The following is a 12,109-nucleotide window of genomic DNA, read 5'->3' as shown; positions in this document are numbered from 1 at the left end:
CCTGGGCAGGAAATTCCTTGAGATGGTTATCTCCAGTGAACCACCAGAAAGCCTGAAAGGGTGCTGTAGCTCAAGTGGTAGAGTGTTAGACTTCAGCTGAAGTGCTCAGAGACAGTACCCAGGCCTAGACTTCAACTCCTCCAACTTACAAGAAAAGAAAACAAGAAACCTGAAGTGCAGTGCTGAGAATGTGTCTTAGGGGTAGAGTGCTTTGCATATATGAAACCCTGGGTTTGAATCCTCAGTACCACATCTCTAGAAAAAAAGCCTTAAGTGTCTCTGTGGCTCAAGTGGGAGAGTGCTATCTTTGTACAGGAGAAACTCAGGTATAGTGCTCAGGTCCTGAGTTCAATCTCCAGGACTGGTGTATGTATACACACACACACACACACACACACACACACACACACAGATACCAGAAGTGAAGCTGTGACACCAAATGGTAAAGCAAAGTGCTTCTGCTCTGAGCTCATGATCAGCACCCTGGCCCTGTGTTCAACCGCAAAAGCTAGCCACCCAGGGCGCAGCTAGGAGAGGTCAAAGGTTTCAAAACCTGATGAGCTTCACCAGCCCTAGATGACCAGAAACATTGTGATATTACACATGTACTTAGATTTAGCAAGCTTCTGGAAACCTAGGGATGCACCGTTGCCAATAAAGAATCATTTCATTAGGTTCAGCTCCTTAGTTGTCTGCCAGAAGGACTTTTGAATTAATTGTAGCAATTTGTTTCAATACTGGGACATAGTCTAACAAAGACAGGATAAGTGCAGGGAACTTAGCCTGCCACGGGAGGTGGCACATATGAAGGTTTCCTGTCAAAACAGAGCACTGGGAGAGAAAGAACTTGGGTTACAAAGAGGCATTTTTCTCCTGGACTTCAGAGCCCTCCCACATTCATCCTCACTAATTGCCCCTGGATGAATTGTTTGTTTCACAGCTGTACAGGAGTGAGGCTTTTTGTCTGCCTGTTCCAACAATGAAACAGACTTCCTCCAGCAGCCTGGGGTATGGAGAAACCCTCGACTACACTGGAAACAGTGAGGAGAGCCTCCGAACATACACTGTCTTGAAAGCACTCTCTGTACTATGAAATCATTCTATTCAAAGCAAATTTCCTAGCTGGGTGCCTTTCTTCATAGAGACTTGGGATGTTCACCAATAGAAATATATGCATACATACACAGACACATGGAGTTACTGGCTCTATTTTTATGTGGCAGATCCTGAGTCTTGAACTGTTAGCCTAGACATTTTCCTTGAACTGATTTTGCTCATGGAAGCATTTTATTGTGTCTTAAACCATGATTACCCTAGGATAGAGTGCAGCTTTTACACCCACAGATGATCCAGGGATCCTAGGGCCTGAGTTCAACTCCCAGCACTAGCAAAAAAACATCAAACCAACACAAATGGAGAAGGAAAAAACTAGGAAGTTTTACACAACCGTTTTACCTTTGTTTCCTTTGCTCTTGACCATCCTGGGTCTCAGTGACTCAGCTTGAAAATTGAACATGACCTTGCATGGCTGAAGGCTGGTGGGCTGTCAGTGAAGCCCAAGCCCAACCCACACACCTAGGCCCTGAGTTGGATTCTGGGACTGGCACCTACACACTGCTGAAGATCCTAGGATACTCATTCCTATGTATAGGAACACTAATAGAATGTTTGAAATGTACTAATTGAATTACTAATTAGCTAGTCATTCTAGTATAAGATTGTATGCAATAAATACAGGCCATTGATTAATTTAATACTTTATTAAGTCTTCTACTATGATTAATTAATGGAGGCATAATTTTAGACCAAATAATTGATAGTAATAGCACATATAAAATAAGATATAGACATCACTCTTTATATAGAGCTATACACTAGAATCTACATAAATACCTCTCTGTCTCTATATACATTTATAGATGCATATGCATATGTAAATACACACACACATTTCAATCTACACATCTATGTGTTTATATATTGGCCTCTCCTAGGGCTTGATCTCAGGTCCTCAAATTAGCCCAACAACTTCACTTGCATCAGACTGGTGGGGTAACATTGACCATTCATGAAGTAGGCCTTCTAGGCCCTGAGTTCAAATCATAGAACTGCCAAAAACTTAATCCTGGTGGAAGAAGCCAATTGTCTCACTTATTTTCCTTATTGGTGAAAATTCTGGGTCTCAGGAATGATGTATAATACATTGGCAAATCTATATCCTATGTAATAAGATATAAAAAATGTTATTATATGTGTAATCATTCTCACTAAAATACATAATAAATAAATAAAACAAAATAAAATGAATAACTACACTAACTGCAATATGCATTAAACATATGTATGTAAATATAAACCATGGATTTAAAATGTATATGAGTGCTAGGACTTGAATTCAGGCTCTGGGAACAGGCCTGACTTTCTTGTCTTCCAGCATGGTGAGCTTCCCCTTCCCCCACTATGCTGCAGATTTACCCAGACCCTGAGTTCAAATCCCTGTTCTGACAGAAAAAAATGGCATGAATTCCAAGCCAAGAGCCTCAAAAAATTTTATATATTTTTAATGCATGTATGTATGTATGTATGTATGTATGTATTTTTATTTTGTCAAGGACAGGGCTTGAACTCAGGTCGCTGCAACTCTGCCTCAGCTTCGATCACTCTAGGCTAGGGTGCAGCCACTGGACCCACAGCTGAACCTGGATCCTGGGCCCCAAAGGCTGACAGGGGAAAAAAAAAAGACATAGGAAAAGAAAAAAGAACAACGGCAACTTGCAGATAGCTGCAGGTTTTACATTTGTTTTCTTTGCAAGGTGACCTTCCAGGGTTTGAATGACATGACTGAAAAGTGTTGGTAACCTGGCATTGCTGAAGGCTGGCGGGCTTCCAGGGAAGCCACAGGCCACCATGGCAACATAGGCCCTGGGTTTGAAGCCGGGTCCTGACCCTTACCAATGGAGGGAGATCCTAAGGGTCTCATTCCTATTCATAGGAATACCATTGGAAGGTTGTGAATGTCAAGGTTGAATTAGTTGTTCCTGAATGATACTACTATAAAATTAGAGTGATTTTAGGAGGCTGATGGATTTTAATGAATATTTTGACACATTAAAAAAATACTATTAATTACATGGACACAATAATTCCAGGAAAGTGATTGATTTAATTAATAATTCATTAATGATGAAAATAATATTACATGGAGGCATAATAAATACCTAAGTTTTGGTAGGAATGTAACATATATAACTGAATATTGTATACACATCTCTGGCACTCTATAAAGATCTATATTTATTTGTGTACTACCATCTGCATATCAATCTGTTCTTATTTTGTCAATCTCTGGGGCTCGATCTCAAGTTCTGGGAACTACTTGTCAGCTCAATGTGCACCAGGCTGGCGTGCTGACAATCACCCATTCATGTATTGAGCCTTGTAGGCTGTGAGTTCAGATGCCAGCACTCACAAAAATTGAATCGTGGAGTAAGAAGCCCATGGTGACACATTTTCCTTTCTTGTGAAAGTCCTGGGTATCAGGTGTGAAGTTTCATACATAGGCAAATATATATCCTGTGTAATAAATGTAATAAATATTCCATGTGTAATAACAGTCAATAAAATAAATGGTAAATAGATGAATAAAACAAAAAATTAAATGAATAACTACATTAAGTGCAATATGGAATCAACATATGGGGCTCGATCTCAGGGCCTGGGAACTGCCTAGGAGCTGAATTGGCTAGAGGCTGCTGCACTGAAAATCACCCATTCATGAAATTCTAGGCCCTGAGTTTAGATCCCAGCACTGCCAAAAATGTAATCTTGGAGTGAGAAGCTGAGCATGACACCTTTTCTTTCTCTTTGAAAGTGCTCGGTGACAGGTAGGATGTATAATTCGGGTGCAAATCTATATGCTATGTAATAGAATATCATAGGTGGAATAATTGTCACTACAATAAATGATGAAGGGTTGAATTAGTGTATCATTGTAAATAAAATTAGATGCAATAATTATAGGATGTATATTAAGTTTTATTAATATTTTATTAAGCATTAACAGAATAAAAATTGCATGGAGTCATAATTAAATACCTATTATTTGGTAGTGACACATGATGCATAATTTAATTATATATAGACATCGGTCTCATTCTATAAAATATGTAAATATATGTATGTATATATGTACACATATGATAATAATAGGATATTGAGTAATTTTAATTAATCCTTTATTAATTGTTCAACTGGGACACATCATTAAGTGGAGACATAATTTAATATCTAGTAACTGGCAGTAATATCTATAAGTTAATAATATAGAGATCTCTCTCTTTTTGTGTACATAGTATTTATATACAGCAATCTGTATATATTTATACCTTGTTCACTCCTGGAGCTCGGTGGTTGAGTGTTTCCCTAGTAAGCAGGAAGCCCTGGGTTCAATTCCTCAGTGCCACATAAACAGAAAATCCAGAAGTTCTGCTGTCATTCAATCAATTGAGTGCTAGCCTGGAGCACAAATATTTAGGGATAGTGTCTAAGCCCTTACTCAAGGCCCAGGACTGCTGCTAAAAAAAGGTAGAATGTTCTAACTGCAAGTATATAAGGCCAGGACTTCACATGCATCACCACAGAGCAAGCTAGTGAAAGATTAAAAATTAGAATTACATTTTACAATTGCTAACTGCTGATTTTGCTTTTGTAAAATTGCTTGCCCTAGCACTAACCCCCCTCCCTTCTGGAAATAAGGAATTGAGTAAAGAGTCTTGGAGCCCAGATGCCGGCTCCGGGACAAGGTCTGTGGTCATAAATAAAGAACAAACAAGTAAATTCCCCAAGTGGTCAAATGGGACCCAAGATAAGGACCCAAGATAAGGACCCAAGATAAGGACCACCTGGCAAGTCCAGCAAACTAGGCCAAATGTTAATCAATCACAAGCCTGTTACTATGTGAACTCCCCTAACTCTTACCTCCTAGAGTGACTACCTCCTTTAAATCACCCGCACCAATCATTTTTACAAAGAGTGTTATAAACTTCCCCGCATAGTAAAAATGATTGCTGGAGTACATAGTGACTTTTAAATGGGCCAATCCCGGGGACACCTGGTGTTATATGCTAATCTTGTGGATTTTGCCTTTAAGAATGCCTGTAACCGCTGCTCAGGGCTCTCCCCCTTGCCGGGGCAGAGAGACTGTTTGCGCAAACGCTGAATAAACTCCTCTTGCTTGTTGCATCTACTGGTTTGGAGTCTTGGTTTCTGGGGCGCCCTCCCGTTGATGGAAGTATCCCAGGAGTCTGGGTTCTTTCACTAGGAGTCTGGTGCTGACAACTGCCACCTAAACTGACTTGATGTAAACCGCTGCAACCCAGATCCTGGGTTTACCGCCATCATCCTGGCTGCTAGGGGGCTTTAAAACCCAGCCCTGACAGGAAGTCTGTGAGACTCCTGGAATCCTGGAAATGTGGCTCAAAGTGGTAGATCTCTAGCTTTGAACAAATGGTATTAGAACAGTATCCCCATGCATTGAGTACAAGCCCCATTGGTAATTCCCCCCAAAAAACTACCCCACTAAAACATTAGATTTGGACTTGTATGGTTTATGAAATGTTCCTCAAAGAATGGTGATACTGATTAAAGCACCCTAATTCTAATGACAGCTTGTTTAATAGAGCTATGTGCTGAGTCCTTCATAGGGTGCAGTGTGCTGAGTCATGCATTGGGTGTTGTGTGCTGAGTCTATCACATGATGCTGTGTGCTGAGTCCTTCAAAGAATGCCATGTGCTGTGTCCTTCACAGGGTGCATTCTTTCATCTGGTCCTTGTAAGAGCTCTACAATTGAGATGATTATACAGACAAAAATACTGAGGCTCAGATATGTCCCTGCTATGGGGACATTACTAAAGAGTGGGTGAGTTGTCTCCTGCAGACAATTGTTTCATTTTGTTTTTCTCAGACATGAACCTTGAAATTGCAGCCTCAGCACTGACCCTTACCTCTTGGGCTCATGGATAACACTACACCACGTGGAGCCAAGGACCCCCTTGCAGCAGAGTGCCATGGCCTAGGGGTGGATAGCTGAGGTCTGTCATCCTGCCTTCTCAGGAAGCTGAGATCTGAGGATCAGGGTTCCAAACACAAAAGGTCCCATGAGATTATATCTCCAATTCACAACTAAGAAAACTGAAGTGGAAGCTGGGTGTTTGTGGCTCATGCTTGTTATCCTAGCTACCCAGGAAGATGAGATCTGAAGATCATGGTTCAAAGCTAGCCTGGGCAAGAAAGTCCTTGAGACATTTAGCTCCAATAAACCACCAGAAAACCTTAAGTGGCCTCTGGCTCAAGACTTTAGCTGAAGAACTCAGGGACAGCACCCAGGCCCAGACTTCAACTCCTACAACCAACAACAACAACAACAACAAAAAGACAAACACAAACTAACAAACCTGAAGTAGAGCACTGGGAATGTGCCTTAGGGATAGAGGGCTTTGCATATATGACACCCTGGGCTTGATTTCTCAGTACCACATTACCAGGAAAAAGCCTGTACTGGCTCTGTGGCTCAAGTGGGAAAGGACTATCCTTATACAAGAGAAACTAGGTACAGTGCTCAAGTCTTGATTTCAAGCTCCAGAACTAGTGTATTCACACACACACACACACACACACACACACACACACACACAAAGCAGAAGTGAAGCTGTAACACAAAATGGTAAAGCACTAGTTTTCTGCTCTGATCTCATGGTCAGCACCCAGGCCCCTAGCCATCCACGGCTTAACTAGGAGATGTCAAAGGTTTCAAAACCAGATGAACTTCACCAGCCCCATATGACAGGAAGTATTGTGATATCTGACATGTGCTTGGATTTCCCAAGCTTCTGGAAACCTAGGAGAGGCATCATAGGCTCATCATCATCTGCAATGAAACATTTCCTTAGGTTCAGTGCCCTCGTTGTGTTCCTGAAGGACTCCTGAATTACATTTAGCACTGTATATGAACACCAGAATATAGCTTCACAAAGGCAGAATAAGTGTAGAGGACTTGGCCTGCCACAGGAGGTGGCACAGATGAAGGCTTCCTGTCAAATCAGAGCACTGGGGAGAGAGAGAAATTGGGGTACAAAGAGGCCTTTTTCTCCTTACCTTCAGAGCCTGCCCACACTCATCCTCACTAATTGGCCCGGATGGAGTTGTTTGGTACATAGCTGTACAGGAGTGAAGCCTTTAGTCTGCCTGTTCAGACAATGTGAGAGACTTCTTCCAGCAGGCCTGGGGTGCAGAGAAACCCTCAAGCTACACTGGGCCCAGTGAGGGGAGCCCCAGAACATACATTGTCATTAAAGCCACCTCTGTACTATGAAATCATTTTATTGAAAACAAATTTCCTAGCTTGGTGCCATTCACAAAAGCTACTCTGGAGTTTCACCTATAGGAATGCATCCATACATACACAAAGACATGGAGGTACAGGCTCTTTTGGTGGGGCAGGTCCTGGGGTTGAACTATGAGCCTAGGGGTTGTCCCTGAGCTCCTTTTGCTCCAGGGTAGCTCATTACCCTTGAATCACAGTCCCACTTCTGGGTTTTTCTGTGATTTCTTACAAATAAGCATGTCAAGGACTCTCCTAACTGGGCTGGATTCAAACTGATAATCTCTACATCTCATCGTCTGAGGAGCTGGGATTATAGTCAGCAGACACTGGCACCTACCTTTCTTTTCTTCTTCATTTTTTAATCTGGACAATCTGACTTCTTCACAGGGTCATTCCAATGGTTTGAATTTATAAGTAAACTGCCCAATGTTCTTTATTGCTGCTTTCTCTGAGAAGGATTCACTATCCTCATCTTCCACTCTGCTAACAGGTTAGAAGCCAAAAGTGAAAAATGAGTGTCATAGGATTTGGGAGCTAAGATTCACAGTTCATGCCAGCTCTGTCACTTAGCTTTGAGCTGCAGTGAATTTACTGTCTCCGGATAAGAGGACCAAAAGCTGAAGTGATCCTTACACTGTCTTCATTGGTCCTTTTGCCTATAAAATGATGTAATAGTTATGAGTGTTATGTGTCTCCAACCTTAAATATATAGAACACACTAGAAACATCTTCATGTTTCTGTTTTTCTCTAGTACCTCCCGAGATTTAGACTAAAGTTTTGTGTGGAGTGGCTCCTTGGCAAACCCTTGAGGAAAGCCACTTGAAGCCTCCTCAGGAGATCGCCATCCAAAGCCAGCCCAAGCAGAAAAGTCTGTGAGATTCTTATCTCCAATAAACCACCAGAAACTAGAAGTGGAGCAGTGGCCCAGACAGTAGAGCTCCAGCTTTGAGAGAGCCGAGCAGGAAATACAGGCCCGACCAGGCAAGCCTGGGTGGTCCTTATATCCAATTAATGACCAGATGGCTGGAAGTGGAGCTGTGGCGGTGGTATAGCCTCAGCCTTGAGCAAAATATCTGAGGAATACATGAGGCCCTGACTTTAGGCCCTGGGATGGCCATAAAAATTCAAAAGAGAAGGTCATGTTATGTATTAGTGCTCTACCTACTTATGTGTGTATATTACCTCCCTGAGGGCAAACAGATCATATGCAATGCTTCTGCTTTTATTTACTGATTCATTTTTCAGATATGCTTGTTGCACATACCACATCATTCTCTTCATTTCAGGCCCATCGCTTTTCTCTTCTAGGGTTCCAGGCTTGTGTCCTTATATGATGTACTTAAAATCTCAGCAGCCTTTATTTATATTTTATTATGAGGCCAAGGACGGTACTGTCACAAATCAGGTAGGGGAAAAGGTTAGGTTTAGTATAAATAACCGGTATTCAGAAAATTAAACTTGGAGATGTAAGATGGTAGCATACTTATGTAAAAACTTCCACTAAGAAAAAGAGGAGGGGGCTGGGAATATGGATTAGTGAGAGAGTGCTTGCCTAGCATGCAAGAAGCCCTGGGTTTGATTTCTCAGTAGCACGCACACAAAAAACACCAGAATTCATGCTGTGACTCATGTAGCAGAGTGCTAGAGACAGTGCCTAGGCCTTGAGTTCAACCCAAGAACTGGCAAAGAGATAGCTAGTTGGGTAGGTAGGTATGTAGGTAGAGAGATGGATGGATAGATAGATAGATAGATAGATAGATAGATAGATAGATAGATAGATAGATAGATAGATAGATAGATATAGATAGATAGATAGATAGATAGATAGACAGACAGAAAGATGATAGATGAATATAGTCTTGGACTTCAGGAGGAAAGAAGGGAACAATTCCCAGTCATGAGGTCTTTTGCAGTGTGCCAGGACTCCAGCATCACCTTCACACAAACACAGAGCAGGAAGACTGTCTGTTCCACTTCTCAGGTAGCCAAAGACACCAAAGCCAAGAGGGCAGAGCCAGGTTCTAACTCAGGTGCTTGGAGTCAGTAGAGAAAGGGCCCTGCCTCTCCTTGGACTGGGTATTTGCATTAAGTATGTGGAGAATGAAGGAAGGAGAATGGACTGGCAGAGTCGAAGAGGGGCCTTCAAATCTGACAGATAGAGAATCAAAAACCCACTCCCTAAGATCAGAGAGCAGGGTTTTTGTATTCTGTTCCTCCCCTCTCCCCCAATAAATTGGCTCTCTATTGTTAACCTAAAGATAGCCTGAGGCTCCCTTCACCTGAGGGAGGAAGGCTAATTAGTCATTGTTTGAAGAGGCTGAGAAAAGCCTGACCCTGGTGTAACTCTAACAAATGTTTCAGGTTTCCCCTCATTGCTGGCGTGCCTGGAATGAATGAAGTGGTTTTGCAGCTCACTTCCCTGTTGAGTGTGTACAATCTGCCTCCTAATCCTGAGGCCTGGGTCTCTTCACCCAGCCTGGCTTTTTAAACTGTTTCCTGTCCTTCAAATACAGTGTTACACTGGAGTTCTTCCTGCTAACAGGGCTAAGGCTTGGATCCTGAGAATTTCATTTGAACCCAGGATGGGTAAATAATGTTTCTTTCCTGCTTCTATAGCTCAAGAAGTCTAAGAACATTTAGAGTACAAGTAACTTATCACCAAGGAAAACCCAGGAAACTCTTGAACGTCTGACCTTTCAGCAGTAGATGAGTGTCATAGACTTTCCCTCCCTGGTTGGCTTCACCCTGTTATCCTCAGACCTCAGCCTCCTGAGCTAGGGTGACACTCATGAGCTATTGGTTCTCTGCTAGGTTCAGAACTGTAATGACATTGACAATACAAGGCAAATGCTTATCACAAAGGGCTTGTGGAGCATATTAAGCCTTTTATCATTGGACCTTTCAGAACCCTGTAGGACACAAGGTTATAATGCTAGAGCCTGAAAGTCTGTTCATATGGATGAGCTACACTTGAACCTTGAGCTCTGACTCAAATTCTGGTGTATATCAGGATTCATTTTCCAGAGAATGTTCTCCTAATTATCAATAGGAAAAGTACTTTGATTAACCCTCAATTTTTCCAGTTGTGTGTCTTGAACTCAAGCCTGCGCACTGTCCCTGAGCACTTCAGCTCAAGGTGAACACTCTACCACTTGAGCCACAGCACCACATGGGGTCTTTTGGTGGTTCATTGAAGGTAAGAGGCTAACAGGCTTTCCTTGCCTCGGTTGTTTTTGAACTGTGGTCTTCAGATCTCAGCCTGCTGAGAAGCTAGTGTTCCAGTTGTGAGCCACTGGCATCTGGCCGATAGTTTCTGACAGGTCTGGGACTTTATCTTAGGGCCTTGGTACTGTCTCTGAGCTTCTTTTTCTCAAGACTAGCACTCTACCAGTTGAGCCACTCCACAGCTTCTGGCTTTTTCTTTGTATGTGGCACTGCGGATTCAAACCCTGGCATTCATGCATGCTGAGTAAGTTCTCTACCACTAAGCCACATTTCAAGCCCCATCCTTACAATTTTATCCCTTAACTTGCCTATCCTCAAGAAAAAGCTTCTGAGTATAAATCATTTAAAGAAATCTCTATAGGAAGGTGTCCAAAGACACAGAAGACAAAGCTCATACTTAGGAGAGACTCTAAACATGTGAAGATTGTTAGGTTTGTAAAAAGAGGTAGCCGAGTAAGAACAGCACCAGCATGCACGTGGTATTCAGGTGAGGGGTAGGTTTATTCAATAGACCTGCTGGGACTAGGCAAGGTTGGCACTCCACGTGGCTGGGAAAGAGAGGAAAGAGAAGAAAGAGCAGGAGAGAGAGGGAAGAGGGGAGAGAGAGAGAAGACAGCGCAGAGAGAGAGCAGTGAGCAGAGAGAGCAGGGAGAGCTAGAAAAGAACAGAGAGAAAATCTGGGCCTGGGCTAGCCCTTATCTAGGGTATGGGCGGAGAAAGGTGTGGCCACATTAAATTCAGATGTGACCTCAGCGAATGCAGATATGACCTCTTCCAGGTGTCCCAGTTGCCTAGGTAACGCAGGTACTGGGTGGAGACTTTGCTGCGAGGAGGGTGGAGTCTGCTGGCCACACAGGAGCAGACCTTACAAAGACCATGACAATGCTACCATTTAATTAGGTATCATATTTCAACACAAAAAAGTATTAATGAAAAATGAGTCAATGTCCTATATTATTAAATTTTTGCTGTATAATATTTTTAATGTGAAAATATTGTGCAGAGGGGTTACAATTGCATGGGCAAAATAATGAGTACATTTCTTATCAAGCATTGTAGCCTCCTCCTTTGTTTCCCCTTCCCATTCTTTCCCATCCTCCCCCCTGCCCCCCTTCTAAGTCCTCCCCCCCCACCAAAGTTGTAAAGTTTGTTTTCAACATAACGACTTGTACATCTCATTGTTGCATTGGGTCCACCTGTATCCTTATTTAAACTATTTGTTTTTTCCTTTCCCCTCCACAAATTACACTGACATCAAATACAGTGAAAGCAGGGTTTATGCCGTGGGGAGGGACATACAAAGCAACAAAGAAATAATCTTATAAATGTGTTAGAAACAATAGCATGAAAGAAAAAAACATTTGAATACATATCTTAGTGTTCATTTCCCTAACATCAACTTATCTGATCTTTTCTGCTTGACTCATATATACTAATTATTGCAAATAAGGGAAACCATGGGACCTATGCTTCTTTGGGCCTGGCTTACTGCACTTAATAT

Source organism: Dipodomys spectabilis, unplaced genomic scaffold, assembly GCF_019054845.1.
Source record: "Dipodomys spectabilis isolate Male_0828 unplaced genomic scaffold, ASM1905484v1 ptg000278l, whole genome shotgun sequence".
Lineage (NCBI taxonomy): Eukaryota > Metazoa > Chordata > Mammalia > Rodentia > Heteromyidae > Dipodomys > Dipodomys spectabilis.
The sequence above is the reverse complement of the archived record's forward strand: the minus strand, read 5'-3'. Positions refer to the sequence as shown.